The sequence below is a fragment of the Canis lupus genome, chromosome 29 (genome assembly GCF_048164855.1).
Source record: "Canis lupus baileyi chromosome 29, mCanLup2.hap1, whole genome shotgun sequence".
In the NCBI taxonomy this organism is placed as follows: Eukaryota; Metazoa; Chordata; class Mammalia; order Carnivora; family Canidae; genus Canis; species Canis lupus.
Genome location: NC_132866.1, coordinates 29,982,539 through 29,999,004, shown reverse-complemented (window position 1 = coordinate 29,999,004; position 16,466 = coordinate 29,982,539). Strand labels below are relative to the sequence as shown.

Here is a 16,466-nt window from a genome sequence, read left to right as displayed (position 1 = left end):
ATGCTCAACCACTGAGCCACCCAGGTGCCCCTTGCAAGACTAACTTAACCTGGGTTATTACTTGCCTACTACTTGTCTAATTACTTGCCTATTACTTGCCTACTATGCCTCTGAAAATTATAAGCAAAACTTAAGCTGTTTCCCAAGGTTGATGGGAGGTAATCACTGACCACTTCTCTATCATTTAAGAAAAATCTAATGTTATAACCAATCCCCGTGAAGAATAAATAGTCACTGCTTTCTCACTACACACGCTGCTTTATAATGATATTCCCCGGGCCCCATTCCATGTTTTGGTTTGAGTACTACAGTTTGCAAACTGCCTTTTTGGTGTAGGCACAATCAACTTTTACTAATGACTACTTTGGTGATTCGTTGGGTTTAATTCTGTTTTTTTCTGAATTTTGACAGCAGTGGTAAAAAACAAAAACAAACCACTGGCTTTCTCTCACAGAGCTTCCAGTCCAGTGAGTCCCCAGAAACCTCTCTCTGCATGGACCATCGCCATTTCTAAATGCTCTTCCCTACCTATGATCCTTGGTTTCCAGGAACGATTTCCAGGAGATGCTAGTTACGGTACACAAACTAGGAGAAGTATCACTTTGTGCCGTTATCATCCATTTAGAACCATCACTTAGGTGGCTGAGCCAGCATCTCCTGGCAGAGGTTACAGAATCAGAGACAGTGAGATGAAAACACGAGTAAGGTCAGCTCCCTTCAGAAGCTTATGCCCAGTTGTGGAGGATCCCACAAGGAGAAGATTGTGGGGATTACATGGGTGTTTTTTTTTTTTTTTCATTTCGTTTTGTATTTGTAAATTTAAAAGTGTTGAGGGATGCCTGGGTGGCTCAGTTGGTTGGGTATCTGACTCTTTTTTTTTTTTTTTAAGATTTTATTTATTTATTCATGAGAGACACTCAGAGAGGCAGATACATAGGCAGAGGGAGAAACAAGCTCCCTATGGGGAGCCCAAGTGGGACTTGATTCTAGGACCCTGAGATCACGACCCGAGCCAAAGGTAGATGCTCAACCACTGAGCCACCCAGATGCCCTGGCATCCGACTCTTGATCTCAGCTTAGGTCTTGATCTCAGGATCATGAGTTTGAGCCTCATGTTGGACTCCAGGCTGGGTGTAGAGTCTACTCAAGGAAAAAATATGTCGAATTGTGGTAAAATACACAAAGCATAAAGTTTATCTTGTTTGCCATTTTAAGTGTACAGTTCATTATTATTAAGTACATTCATGTTGTTGAGTAACCAGTCTCCAGAACTATTTTGTCTTGTAAAACTGAACCTCTGTACCCATTAAACAACAACTTCCCATTCTCCCCTCCCCCAACCCTGGTAACCACCATTCTACTTTCCGTTTCTGTGAATTTGACTAGATACATAAGGGAAATCCTATAGTATTTGTCCTTTAGGGACTGGCTTATTTCACTTAGCATATATCTTCAAGATTCACTTATGTTTTATTTATTTATTTATTTTTCACTTATGTTTTAGCCTGTGACAGATTTCTTTCCTTTTCAAGGCTTATAATATTCCATTGTATGTCTATACCACATTCCAGGTACACTTGGGTTGCTTCCACTTTTGGGCTATTGTAAATAATGTTGCTATGAACATGGTGGCCAAGATCAGTTCCGATGGCCAGAGCCTGAGTGTTCTGAAGCTTGGCAACATTGGCATGAGAAAGGGCCCAAGTAGAGCCCTGAATGGATAAGCCCTGTGTTTGAAGGGGAAGCGTGAGGGCTCAGGGCGCCCTCTTCTGGTGTAGGCCAAGGTAGAGGAAGAGATGGTTTCCTGGACCTGAGGAAGCGTGTCCAGGTTTGAGGGAGAGGATCCAGAAAGAAAGGAAATGCCAAACTTTATCTTCCTCACAATTTGTCCAGCCCTGGCCCTGATTTCACACTTTGTTGACTAATCTTTGGAACTCTTGTCAGGCCATTCGAGATGACTTCCAAGCTGTAACATTGCGCTAATTACTTTAGGAGAAATCTTGACTCATTCTCCCAGATTCACTGCCCTCCTCTTCTGAGCCTCCATCAAGGCAGCAGCCGGCAACCCCAGCCACCCACCAGCAGAGCTTGGCTTCCCTCCTCTGCCATCCTGCAGCGCCAATTTTACTTTTGTTTGCCAGAGTCGCTTACATCAGACTTGGTGATTTATCTGTTTCCCTGTCGTCTGCATGAGACTGAAGTCTGGAGCCAGCCGTATGCCATGTGCCCGTGCTGTTCCTGGCACCGAAGGGGCAGGTGTTCAACGTGGATTTTTTGGAACGTGGAAAAACAGTAGTTCTAAACCCTGATTAAACGGGGGGCTGTGTGGTGGTGCCCAGCATGAGTAGAGTGTTAGCTGGAGGCCGAGCCAAATAGAAGGAGAGTGTCCAGGGGACTTTGAAATGGCTGCCAAAGACAAGGGAATTGCTTGTTGGAACCAGGCGACCCAGGAGCAGGTTTCACGGTGCGGTAGATCAATACAATTCTTTCTAAGGAAACAAACAGAATCAATGCCAGCTTGCCCCAGGTCTCCGAGCAGATCTGAAAGCCACGGCACCCATGGATGGCTTCATGCTGACTTTGTGGAATACAACAACGTTTCCCCATTTGGGAGACTGGAAGACACTTTATTGAATTTCATACCTGCAATTGCCCCTGGGCCACTGAAGACCCAATACACAAGCATATAGCAACAGACAAACATACGATTGATGGGTCAAACGAGTCCTTTGATATTAGGGCTGGCATCCTTGCTGCCATTCCATGTGCCTCCACCCGCAGCAGACATTGCCCACTGACATCCACACACTCGCTTGCTGAGCAGGGACGTAGCCTCAAAATGTTCTCACCAGTGTTTGAGGCAACCACTGCCAAACGTTCATGGCTGGGACTTAATGTGAAAGCTTTTTACCTTTCCTGATTTAATTCAACCTAACATCATTCCAGTAGGTCTCCTTTCTACAGGTTTCTGGAGGGCTGCTCTAGAGGCTTTGTGAGCGAGCCTATTTGGTTGTTGAATAGCTTAAATTGTTAAACCTCCAATTCAATTAAAACACAGTGTTCTTACTGCAGGAAAGGCCTTGGTTAGGTGTTGAGAAGGAGCTTCTTAAAACATTTCCAAAATCTACCTCCTTGTAATTCTTCCCAATGGCCCCATACCTGCTTTATGGACAGCACACAGTATGCTTCTCCCTTGTGACATGACAGCCCTTTCACTACCTGAGGATGGTTGTGCCGTCTGTAACTCCTCCCTCCCTCCTTAGTCTTCTTTTAGTTATTATGTTTTTCTAGAGGAACTCTTCTAAGTGCTTCTAGCTGTTTCTTACAGAATTTGGTTTTCAAACCCCTCATTCTCTGGTTCGCCTCCTGTGGTCATGCTCCAGTTTGGCTACCTTCCTCTCAAACTTTGGTGTCCAGAATACACACAGTGCACAAACCAACACAGAAGGACATTTAGGTAAAAGTCTTGATAGATGAAAAGGAGTTCACTAAATTAACAAGGTGTATCAAGGTGTCTCCAGGCACAACTTGTTTGAGGTGAATCATGCAGACTCTTGTACAAACCACCTCCTGTTAATTTTTATGATTTAACAATTATTCTTGGGATTATAAAAGTTCAGAGTTCTGAAGATGCTTAAAAGGCACAATCACCCCCATCTGATGATTGAAATTGCCAGACTACATCATGCCCTGCAAATAATGGAGGTCTTGAGTATCTTCCCTAGAGAAATCTTCATGATTTTTGAAAGCAGTCCATTCCATTTTTTGACTCCTCTGTTCAAGAGTTCCTCCCTTTCAGTTGAAACCTGCCTCCTTGTACTGTTAGTCATTTTTCAGAGTTATCAAGAGTTTCATTTGCTCAGCAATATTCTAGGCATTGTGTGCGCATGGGCGTATGCATGCCAGTGGACATGAGTGCTCCAGAGGGGGGATCAAGGTGGAGGAACAAGGACAAGTAAACTCAGATTTTTGTCTCCAAGGAAATGACACTTTTGTGGGGGCAGGGGAATCACACACACACACACACACACACACACTCACACATACACACAAACCAAGGTTATTATCAAGCATAGGCTAGCTAATGTGGAAGCACAGAGGAAAAGGTAGTTACTTCCAGTGAAAAGAGAAGAGATGACCTGTTCTTGTGTCTACACAGCAGCCAGAATCATCTCTTTAAAAACCAAATTGGATCACATTACTCTCCTGCTCAAAACCCTCCATGGCTTTCTACCACACTCCAAAGTGAAGCCAAGGTCCTCATGGTGATCTATAGGACCCTGCCTGGCCTGGCCGCTCACCACGTCTCACGACTCATTTTTCCACTGGTCACTGTGACTCCTTGCTGTCCCTTGAAGCCACCAGACTCCTGTCTTAGGGTTCTCACCTGTGTGCACTCCCCCAGACCTCCAAATGGCTTGCTTCCTCACTTCATCTAGTTTCTGTTCCATTGTCAGCTGTGCTGAGAAACTTCAAACCCACCGCCCACCATGACTTGTCATTTGCTATCCTTCCACACTGCCTTATTTACTAACTAAAATTTATTACTACCTGATTATCTTTATGTTTATTCATTAACTGGCAGTCTCCTAGTGGAATGTAAGCTTTAGGAAGACATGAATTGTATCTGTTCTGTTCCTGCTGTATCCCTAGTGTGGCAAATAGGACCTGACATATAATAGGTACCAAATAAATATTTGTGGAGTGAGTGAATGAGTCAATCTTCTGGATAACTTATTCTAAAAAACTAGCAGCAGTTGATATTAACAGCTAGTGTACTTGATTATAGTTTCTAGAAATAAGTTCAATCTCTTTGAAAACGAGCCCTAATAGTTTCTCACTTGAAATAGTGTGGTGTGTCCCACTTTTCATGATTTCTCAAAGATTTTGACTGTGGCTCTGAGATCTGCAAATTCTTTCAGCTGTTTGGAAGATTTTCTACCTAGGCCTAGGGACCTAGACAAATCGCATGCACAGAGAATTCACATCTAGCATGAGGATTACAGTCTCAAGTCAGCATAGAAAGCTCATATCATGAGCATCCAGTGACATATCATGGATGTTTCCTTGAATATCCTCGGTATTGCAACAAATCACTGATTCTTTAATTGTGCACCCAAGGAATTGATTTGTCTGCATTAGGAGCCCTGCAGTATGAAGAATATGGATCTTTGAACACCCAACTCACTCTTACTTGGTTAGATACTTTTCTTATAGGAGGTGTTTGGGAGCTAAGTGCTGGAGTCAGAACCTGGCTCCATCACTTACTTACTTGCTATATGGCTATAAGCAAGTTATTCAAGCTATGTATGCATTAGTTTCTTCATCTGTGAAATGGGATAATAATAGCACCTGCCTCATAGGGTTATACAGAGGACAAAGTTTATTAATGTATATCAGGTCCTTAGACCAGCACCTGGAACATAGTAAGCATTTCAGTTAATATCAGCAATTATCTTATTATCTCCCACCTCGTGTTCCAACTAGGGCATGGGCTCAGTGAGTGGAAAGGTAGGCAGAATGTGCTAGACTATTTGAATTGTAATTGCTTGCTCATTTTCTCTCAATTTCTTTGTTTTTCTCTTTCCCCAAATGCCAATAGTTGAATTTGTAGGATATGATCTTGCTGTAAACTGCTTAGGGGCTTTCCTACTGTTGGGATTCTATACATTCTTATATTGATTATCATATGATTTCTAGTTTGAACTTCATAAAGACTGGAGAAGGTAGGGAAAAAATTAACGTGGAATAGCTTGACCTCCTCGTCTCTGCTACGTATACATTCTGAATTTTCCACCACCAGTAGGTTTAGCCTTTTCTTTTTTTTTTTTTTTAAAGATTTATTTATTCATGATAGACATAGAGAGAGAGAAAGAGGCAGAGACACAGGAGGAGGGAGAAGCAGGCTCCATGCACCGGGAGCCTGACCTGGGTTCGATCCTGGGTCTCCAGGATCGCGCCCTGGGCCAAAGGCAGGCGCCAAACCGCTGCGCCACCCAGGGATCCCCGGTTTAGCCTTTTCTTACTGTTCTCCTCCAAAAGGGCTATTGTGTTTGGCTCCTTTTAGCTTTTCCTGGAGAACTGGCTCTTTCTCTAGCTTCAGTTTTTTTGGACACTATTCTTACAGATTCATGTTCTTTTCTTTCTCTTAGCACTGAGAAAGTAAAAAAATCAGGGAGAAAGGCAACACTGCAGAAAATTCATGAAAAATAGTCAGCCAGTTTTTTTTTTAATATGAAGAACAGAAAAGAGAGAGGAGGCCTGAGGAGTTGGCATGAGAAAGAAACATTTGAAGCTGTTATATACAGCAGAAGCTACTGTCCTACCCAATGTGATGAATTCCCAGAGGCCAGAGCTATGGGAGACATGTAGGGCTCTTGAGGGCAGCCCTCCTGGGATGGAAGCTAACTGTGAGGGTAGATGAGCAAGATTTGGCCACACCTGGTCAGTTCAGTTATTAGAAGTATTTGTTTTCTTTGTAAGGCCTGGGACCGAATTCCTTGTTTCTGGCCTGATATTGAGACTACTGAGGGAAGAGCTTAGTAAGTGCTGGATATTATTATTAATATCATCCTTTGGCCCAATACTTGACTAATTCATTCACTCAACAAATATTTACTGAACACTTCTGTTCCAGGCACTGTATAAAACATTGAGGTTAAAAAGATGAAGCAGAACAGTCTTTTAGGTCACTTACGTCTAATGAAGAAGAGAGGCACGGACAGGTAACGCTCACATAGCAGCGTGAGGGCAGCATACCCGGTTCGGTGCCCCTGAAGCAGTCCTCCAGGGCAGTGATTTCTGAAAGTACCAGGAGTGGAGTGAGCAGCTGAGACAGAGGAGGAAAGGGAGCCAGGGCAAGGTGTGTCGATAAGCAGGTTATTGCTGTGGACAATTGGGGCTCAGTCCCTTTGGGATTTCTCAGAGCTAGTATAGAGGCTCAGTGTCATGCCATCTGGGGGGAAGAATCTGGGGTATTTGTCCATTAACTTCCCCCTCTGGCTTGCCTTTCTACTGCCTATGGCCATGCACGTACCTTTTACTATAGGTACGTGCATGGCCATAGGCAGTAGAAAGCCATGGGTGTGTAGGAAATGATGGTGCCAAGAGGATGTAGGTGGGCATTGACAGTGTCTGTTAGCTGCCCTTATAGCAACAAGCACAGGCCACTACCAATGCCACAAAGAGGAGCTCCCAGATCAACTTGGTTGGGTCCAAGAAGCCTTCCTGAAAGAGGAGATAGTTGAGCAGTGTCCTAAGGGATGCTTTACTTAGAAGCTATGTGGCAACGGCACAGGCAGAAAGTCCTTGATGTATGATGACACTAAAGATTTTGGATTGAGAGTTCTGGCTAGGGTAAAAAAAATTCCTACTTGTCACTCTTTCCATGGGGTTTGGGAGGTTGAGAGTAGGATAAGAACTCAGATGGCTGACATCCTCTCCAGAACTGGGGAAGGAGAGAGAGAACAGCAAGCGGAGAGCATGTGTTTGCTTTTTGTAAAGAAGGCCTGAGAACTTTTCTGGGTTTGCTCCAAACCTACCCCAGGTTTCTGTGTTTTTGTAATTAGGTGTTTCCTCAGAACATCCTTCCTTCCAGAACTGCCATCCCACAGCCCTGCCCAGCCCCCAGATGCACTCCCTTCTTCTTCAGCACCACCTCCCAATTAGACCAAGGATGTGGATCGGCTGCCCAGAATTGCTCTCCCCACCTTCAGCTTGCCCTGAGCAGAGTTCAGATTGCAAATTTCCCGACATTCAGAGAGACCCATTAATATTTAGCATGTTACATTTCCAAAGCACTTTGCTAACACGAATTGATCTTTTCAGCACCCCCTTGTGAGACAGCTCAGTACTGCTAGCCCTACTGGGGACATGAGGCTTTGGGAAGATCAGCTACTCAGGTTAGGGCCACGACTGGTGAGTGATGGATCCAGATTAGAACCAAGGGTCGATGACACCAGTTGTCTCAGCCTCCAGACAAATCTCCAGAGTGGCCCCAACACCCCCACCCTGCCCAGAATGTCTTGGAGCAAATCCAGCCTTCTGAAGGTTTAAATAGAATGGATTTGTCATCTTTAAGAGTGGATTGCTTATAAATCAGCTACTGTTTATGGAGCCCTTATTAAGTGCCAAAAGCTGGGTACATATCATTTAGTACCCACAATCCCCACCCACCTTCTGTGATATCACTACTATTATTATCATTGTATGCATCAAAAAGCTGAGGCAAAGAAGGATTAAGTAACTTGCTTAAAGTTGCACAGCTAGTAATTGCTAGAGCTAGGATTTAAAACCAGGCTATTCTGCTTCAGAGTCCTGATGAACCAGCCCGAGGGTGGGTGAGAGGGACCTGGTTAAGCAGAATTACGCTTTGAAAAGTTCTGCTTACTCCCAGGCAATTCATCATATGCTTTGCAAGATTATTTCTGGAGGTAAAGGGATTGAGGGTGGGAGGCTGTCAGCTACAGTGTTCTCGAGGAATGAGAGTGTAAACTAAAGTTGTTGGTTACTTGATTTCCTCTGGTTTTACCCTTGGTTTTCCTCTCCCAGCCTAAAAAGGCAGAAAAACCAGTTCATCCAATAAATGAGTGTGGGACCTATGTGCTATGCATTGTGTTTAATTATGGCACTCATTCTGGTGGGGCAGAGACACACTTAAATAATTATGATTTGGTGGGGAGCATTATGACCACGGATGATGAGAGCTCACTGGGAGGACGATGCAGAAATGACTTGTTGGTCCAGAGAAATTTTGTGGAGGTGATGTGAGTTGGGTCCTAATGAAGGTGGAGGAAGGAGGGAATGGGCAGTTTAGGCAGAGAGCACAGCATGTGCAAAGGAAAGGGCATGTGAATAACATGGATGTTTGGAGAGGAACAAGGAATTCCTTCTGCCTGGAGTTGGGTTTCTTGAGTTAAGTGGGACAGATTTGGTCCCTGTTGCTCGGGATGAAGGACTGGATCATGAATTCTAGGATATCCCTGAGAATGTAACTCTTTGTGACATGTGAAGCTAAAATCTTGATGTCCTGCTCTTGAGTGGAAAAGGTGATTTGTTTAACCAAGTTTTTACTATAGGTAAGGCACTGTGCTGGATGCTGTGGACAAGTGATATGGAGCAATGGAAAACAGTTTGGGTCTAGAAGGGGAACTGAAGAAGGGGCACTGTGCCTCTACCACTCTCTTAAGGGAAAAAACAGCTTTGAAATTTAAAAATTTAAATTAAAAAATCAATTTTTTCCCTACTCATCTCTGTTCCTTATGAGCGCAACCTTGTGTAGTATGCATGCTCTCTCTCCTTGGTTAGCCCAAACCATTCCCATCCATTTTATGCTTTAATCCTCATGATTAACCAAAGAGGTAGGTGGCTTTGGTGGGTCTTCATTTTACAGATGGGGAAATTGGGGCTTGGTGAATCATCTAAGGTTCTATGTTATATAATGGTAGAAGTTCAAGGTGGCAGAATTTACTAGACTAGTCCTCAGTTATAGCTCTGAGTAGTCAATCTCAGATCAGGATGAGCATACCATCACCAAGCCATTCCCTCCGAGTGGGCACTGTGGCATTGGATTGTTTAGCCATAGAAACCTTGAGTTCAAGGGGCAGATAGAATAGCCCTTGTGCTGGAAAGCGAACTGTAAGGATGTGGTGTGTGTGTATGTGTGTGTGTATGTGGTGAGAGTGCTGGCATAGCTCACAGCTGGATGATCAGATGCTGTGACCTCACAGCACAGAGGCAACAAAACAGTAATTTCTGCCATGTCTTTTGTAAGGTGGCTTTAATAAGAGTTGTAGGAGAGTTTTCTGGGCTCCTAACTTAGGCTTTGGGGGCCTGGTGTCCCCACTGTGCATCAGAGTTTTTCTCTGTTCTGCTTTTCCTCATGAATTAAATGGGGGCTGACTGTGGATACCCTGCCCTCCTATTGTCCTAAAAAGTCTTATCTTTGCTCCAGTTGATGCCTAATACTCATACATTTCTAGATAGTAGCAGTATTTATTAATGCTAGTCATAAGGGAAGGATCTAAGTACCTAAAAGCCCAATAAAATTTGGATCCTTCTGGGATTATCAGCTGAAAGTCACAAAGGAGAGAATCCTCAAGTTAGGGGTTAGCAATCAGGGCCCACACTTCCAAGGGGTAGGCTTCTTTAGTCCTTCCCTCCTGAGAACATTTTCTCCTCCATGTTCCATGCCATATGGGTAATTAAGGTATTATACTAGGAGGATAGTGAAACTCCAGGGAGAATGTAAAATGTCTCCCAGCAGAGGGTTGTGGTTTTTTTTTTTTTTTGTCTTCTCTCTCTCTCTCTCTCTTTTTTTTTTACATATGCCTTGTTCAAACTGTGGATTTGAAAGCGAGGGTGGTGATGTCCATGCCCTAATCGCTGAGCAGACAGGCCATGTGCAATCCCTGAGTCTGAGAACCAGATATCCTACTAGTTATCCAAGGACCACAAAGGGTCATGCTACTAAAGCAAGGGACTTGGCATTAGGAACATCTGTCTGAGAGGCACTGTAGTTTAGTGGTTGAGAGCTCAGACTCCAGAGCCAGATTGCCTTTGTTACAACCTCAGGTTTGTCACATATTAGCTTCACAGCTTTGGGCTTCAGCATCCTCCAGTGTAAGATGACGGTGCTGTTACCCAGGGTGAGATGGGAAAGGAAAGAAGCCTCAGTTCTTTTCGCTGCCACAGTAAAGAATCACAGGATAGCAAAATGAAAGCAAAGCAGAGCAAAATTTTATGAAAGAACACTTTAAGAGAGGATTGGGCCAATCAGGAGAGATGAAGGACCCAGAAACTCAAGGGTGTGGGCTTACATTAGTATTTTCTTTTGGGTGGGTCCTAGGGTCGCAACATCTGAGCCACTGGCCTGGATGGTATAATAATTGGCCAACTAGTGTGTCCTTTCCCAAGATGCATTCAAAATACCTGCTAGTGCAGTAGGAAACCACAACATATTTCTATTCTAGAGACATAGGTCAAGAAGGAGCAAGGTGGAGGCTTTCTGCACATGTAACAAGCACAACAAACTTAACTCTTCCCTTGCGGGGATGCCGGACCCCAAACTGACTGTGAGATGGGTGGAATGGGGTCCCAGCCTCGGCTGGGGCTCTCTGTCAGGATGTCTGAGGTCCACCCTCCTGTGGCTCATGCCTGTCTTCCTGCCTAACCGTAGTAATAGATGGTACCTTGGATGGTGGTGTGAGGATTCACTCAGATGAGACGGCTGAGCTTTGCACAGCTCCTGACACACATTAAGCACTGTTAAATGTTAAGTGCTATTATTTACTAGAGAGAATCCTTTTGTCCTCTGTGTGTTTCTTTTCCTTCCTTAGGTCCTTGACCTCCTCCCTAGTTGCATTCCTGAAGCCAGCTGAGCTAGCACCCTCCCTCTTCTGGTCAGGGGGTACAATGGAAAAGCAGCTTGCACAGGGCCTATTTTTTCTTTTGTATTGTTATACAGCATCACCTTAAACCAATACATGACAGCTCATTTTAATCCAAGAGCTGAGGGCCCTTTAAACCAGCCATTCCTTATTTATTCTGTTTATAAAAAAAAAAAAAAATCAAGGTCCTTTGGTTTCATGTTCGTTTATTGTATTTTGTAAGGCACCAAGCACATATTGGATACTATGTAAATGTGAAATACTCTAACAATAGTAACTGAGACAGATGAGAAACTCAAGGAAGCAAAGTCACCATTTTGAAGTTAGCTTTTTATTGATGGGTTGAGTGATTTGGAAGAGACAATGTGGCTCCAAGGCTAAAGAGCCAACAGGGATTCAGAGGGCAAAGGTTTGAATCTCAGTCACAGCAGCAGCTCTAGTAACCCCAGGCAGGCAGTTTCCTTTCTCTTGACCCCAAATACTCCCCGAGAATACTGGGCTTAATGCCACAAAACCATCTCCCAGGGATGTTAAACCAGGGATGCTGTATGTGGTTGTGCAGATGGTACACAGCACACTGAAGGAGTAATTAGAAGCTGAAATGTAGTCTATGCTCCGTTCATCAATCTGTGCACCCTGGTGATGGGCTGTGTCCACCTGGAGGAAGGAGCACTTTTTTCCCCCCTCATTTGCACAAAGGTACTATATAGGCTATTGGAGGCCCTATATGAAGCAATGTGACATTGATAGGGCATAGGGTTTAGCACGTAGAATGGATGAAATTGTTTAACACAGTTACCTACTATGTGCCAGGCCCTATTCTAGGGGGTTGAGGATATGGAGATGAATATGACAACCTCAGTCCCTGGGTCCTCTCTTTCCTTCACCAGCCCATTGTCCTCTACATGCAATCTATCAGCAAGTCCTGTTGACTCAATCTGCAAAATACCTATCAAGTCCACCTACTTTGTTTCACTGCCAGCACTTTGTTTCATTATTTCTTACCTAGACTATAGCAACAAATGGGCTCCCACTTCTACTGTGGTCCAACAAACAAAACCAAGAGTGAATAATATCAAAATGTAAATCAGATAACATCATTCCCTTGTTTAAACCTTTTTGGTGGCTATAATTTAATCCAGGGTCCTTACTGTGGCCTCAAGCCCATGCACACCTGGTTCTATGCACACCTCTTCTTGTCATCTGGATCACTCAACCCACATCTGTCTGAATTAGTCAAGGTTTTCTTGAGAAATAGGAGTCAATAGGATATCTATCTATCTATCTATCTATCTATCTATCTATCTATCTAATCTCCTATTTATGTGTATGTATATATAAGAGATTTATACATTTTTTATATCGTGAGGACTTGGTTCCCGTGATTGTAGAGACTGAGGAGCCTCACAATCTGCCTTCTGCAAGATGGAGACCCAGGAAAGTCAGTGGCGTCTGAGTCCAAAGGCCTGAGAATTAGGGGAACCAATAGTGTGAATCCCAGTCCAAGAGAAGTAGAAGACCAACAGACCAATATCTCAGCTCAACAGATAGGCAAGAAGGGAATGAATCCTCCCTTCCTTTGATTTTTGTTTTATTCGAAGGTTTAGCAGATGTGATGATGCCTGACCACACTGGAGGGGGGAATAATCTACTTTACTGAGTCCACCAATTCAAGTGCTAATCTCTGTCAGAAACTTCCTTGAAGACACACCCAGAAATAATGTTTAATCTAGGCACTCTGTGGCCCAGTCAAGTTGACACAATTAATCATCACACCATCCCAGCAAAACTGATGATCCTGTCCTTCAAACAGCCTAGCTTTCTTTTGTATAACCGGATTCCTTCAGCTGGGACACTTTTTCCCTTGACTATCTCTTTCTCATCCTTGATGCTCGGTGGAATGATCACCTCAGAGAAACTTTCCTAGCCCACCTTGTTAAAGTAGTATAGTATTTCCTGTTCACTACCATTTATTTTCAGGATGCCCTGTCACAAAACAGCCCAGCTCAATCTGTAAGTATAAAGGTTTTTGTTTATTTTCTGTCTTATCTGCTAGATTCCAAGCTCCTTCACGGTAGGGAGCATGCTTATTTTGTTCTCTACTGTATATCCTTCAGCATCTTGCTAGTCTCTGCCGCACGGTAATAAATAACAATAAATATTTGCTAAATGAAGTTGTTACAAGGAATTCATCTAATAGGGGAGTAATCACCACAATACAATGTAGAGATGCATGAGATGATAAAGGCAGTAACTTGCTGGCAAACTGACTCTCCAACAAACACCCCAAAGGCCATGATTTGTCATTTATTTCCAAGGTTGTGTAAATACTCCCATCACAGCTGATTTCAAGCTACCAATGGTTTAGAAACTGAATTGCAAAATTCCTTAGTACTTAACAGTTGGTTCTTCAGACCTGGTGTGATCTGGGTCTAGCATTTTACTGGAAGAGAGGTTGGCATTGGGTGCAATGAAAACCCAGGAAAGAGATAGTAGTTCATCTTGGGGGAGCTCAGCAAAAGCTTCTTGGAGGAGGTGACACTTCATCTGTGTTTTGAAGGATGGGTATGTTGACTCAGGCCCTGATAGGCCAATATTACACTGGTTAATGTAGCCCTGCTCCCCGTAGCCCACTTTCAACCATCCAGTCTCCCCTCTGCTTGCCTGGGAGTTATCAGCTGACTCAGCCCAATCTTCGGAAAATCCTTCCATATGGCTGGTGTTCTCTTGGGTTTGCTTTTAGTCCAACAGAGGAGAGTCAGACAGTGTAGGAGTTAGTAAAGGGAGAAGGAGAAGGGTTTTCCAAACAGAGGGACAGCTTTTGCAAAGGTGAGAGAGCAAATGCAATCCAATAGTTTGGTGAATCTGGATATCTGTGTGAGGGAGTGGGAGGAGATTAACTCCTGATAGGTTTTGTTTGATAGAGGGAGGAGCATATGCTGATTCCCAACCTGGGCTGGAGCAGGCAGCAGAGGGGAAGGAAAAGAGACTGCTTTTCTTGCCTAATTGTTATCACAGCTGGTAATCGGTGTTGTTGTTATCATTGTTGGTTTTGTTTTTTGGTATGTAATCATTTGATTAATATCTCTTTCAAGAGAATGTAAGCTCCGCAAGGACAAAGACTATCTTGTTCATTAGTATTTTCTTAGCACCCAGCACAGTACCTACTGTACAGTAGGCAATAAAAAATATCTTTATTAGATGAGTCAATCACCTGGGAACCTTTAAAACCTTGCCTATGCCCACCTAACCTAAAATAAGAGATACTATATAAGTCTCCCTTCTCTGAACCTCCTAATCACAATATGGGATGGGGACAGTGGGGGAGTAGTGGGGTTGGCATTCTTGTTTTGTAAAAGCTACCTAAGGGATCCACCTCCATACCTCTTCCCAAATCCAATCAAGTGAATCCTTGAAAGGATATCACCAAAAGTATGACATAATTAAATTTGCCATTTACACAAATGGGAGGTGCTGAGGTGCTGAGATCAGTAAGGAAGCCAATGGGAGAGATGATGCAGGTCTGAGTTAAATCACCGGCGGTTGGTGTGAAGAGGGAACAGATTGGAGAGGTGCTTGGGAGATACTCTAAGATACGGTGACCACTTGGGCATGGGTGGAAGAGGAAGCGAGAGAAGGAGGAATCTAGGTGGGAGGTTGGAGTGATTACTAGTGAAAGGGGGCAGAGAGTCGTTTACTTCTCCAACTGCTACATCTGAGAGGCCTGTGGGACACGGATGAGGAGGGGCCCTCTAAGAAGCTGGGATTACAAATGTGGAGCTCAGCCCTCCCCTGCCCCCAACCTTCACTCCATTGCCAAAAACTCCGGAAAACACTCATATTTAAGAGATTGGTTAGAAAAAGAATCCTTGCAGGAGACACTGAGGAGGATGGCCTGAGAGGAAGGAAAATCCAGGTAGTAACATAGACAGGAAGTGATCAAGAATGTCCAGCAGCCTCAAATGGTGGCTAAAGGTGAAGTTAGAAGACCTGAAAATTCCTGCCGTGAGTTTGGCAACGAGGATGTAATGATTGGCAACAAGGGCATTTCCTGAGGGGGGCAGAACCCGCCGCAGAGCACCCAGGAGGAATTGGAGGCGAATCAGATTGCCTTTCTCAAAAAAAACTTGGCTGTCAAGGGAAAAGGAGGGATGGTGTGACTGAGCGAGGTGTGAGCGGGTCCGAGCTCAGTGTACGAACGAGAGGAAGGGGGTAGGGTCGGCAGCCAGAAGCGCAAACGCCTTCCCACCCTCGCGGTTGGTGCCAGCCCTTCCCGCACGTGACCCGGAGCAGCCCGCGCAGCGCGGGCCGTGGACGGACTACAACCCCCAGAAGGCCCCGCGGCGCGGCGAGGGGCGGGGCGGAGTCGAGGCCTGGCGCGCGCCCCAGCGGCGCGGGCGGAAGAGCGAGAGCTTCGAGGCGGCGGCGGAAGCGGAGAGCCCCGGCGCCCCCGGTAACGAGCGGCCCCACGTCCCAGTCCCTCCCTCCCTCCGCACCCCGAGCCGCGGCTGGCGGCTCCCGCTCCTCCCCGCACACTTTGGACAATACTTCCTTTCCCCTCTGTTACCGGTATTTCTTTTCTCTCACGTGACGCTGGGGGCGGGTCTGCGCCCGGGGCGGAGGTTGCTGGAAGCTGCGGCCCTTCGACCCCTGCGGGCCCGGGGTTGCGGGGATCCTCCGAGGCCCTGTTGTGCTGCGGGCTGCGTGCCCGCCTTGGGCCCTCTTCCCAGATACTCTCTGCGGAGAGGACCTTTCGTCCCTGGGTTTCAACAGGTACTGAGCGGGTCCGTGGCGACCCCCCTCCCCGCCCCGGGGTTCCGGGGCCGTGGGCCACCGAGGCCGCCCCGAGAAGACCCCGGGGCTGCTGGCGACTTCCCGGCTGCGAGCCGAGCCTTCCGAGTGGGTCCGTCCGCCCGGCCGGCCGGGAGCCCCGGGCGGTGGGCTGTGGGCTGTGGGCTGTGGGCTGTGGGCTGGGAGTGAGCCGTCTCTGCGGGAGGAGGTACTTCCTGGTTTTCTTGAGCGGCCCTCGGAAAACCCCAGGGCCGATTATTAAGTTTTTTCTTTTATTAATAAAGCCGC

The 16,466-nt window shown here is 45.4% G+C and overlaps 1 protein-coding gene across 13 annotated transcripts in view; it reads left to right on the top strand.

Moving 5' to 3' along the window:
* The first annotated feature begins 15,739 nt into the window (after positions 1-15,739).
* The window catches only part of R3HCC1L (R3H domain and coiled-coil containing 1 like), a 79,564-nt gene continuing 78,837 nt past the window's right edge, over positions 15,740-16,466 (top strand). For 5 of the 13 annotated variants that reach the window (XR_012020757.1, XM_072805768.1, XM_072805765.1 and 2 more), the window contains exon 1: positions 15,740-15,840. The gene's annotated coding sequence lies outside the window, so the exon portion shown is untranslated. Of the gene's footprint in view, positions 16,161-16,466 lie in introns of all 13 variants that reach the window. The other 8 variants (XM_072805766.1, XM_072805756.1, XM_072805760.1 and 5 more) reach the window with 7 other exon arrangements.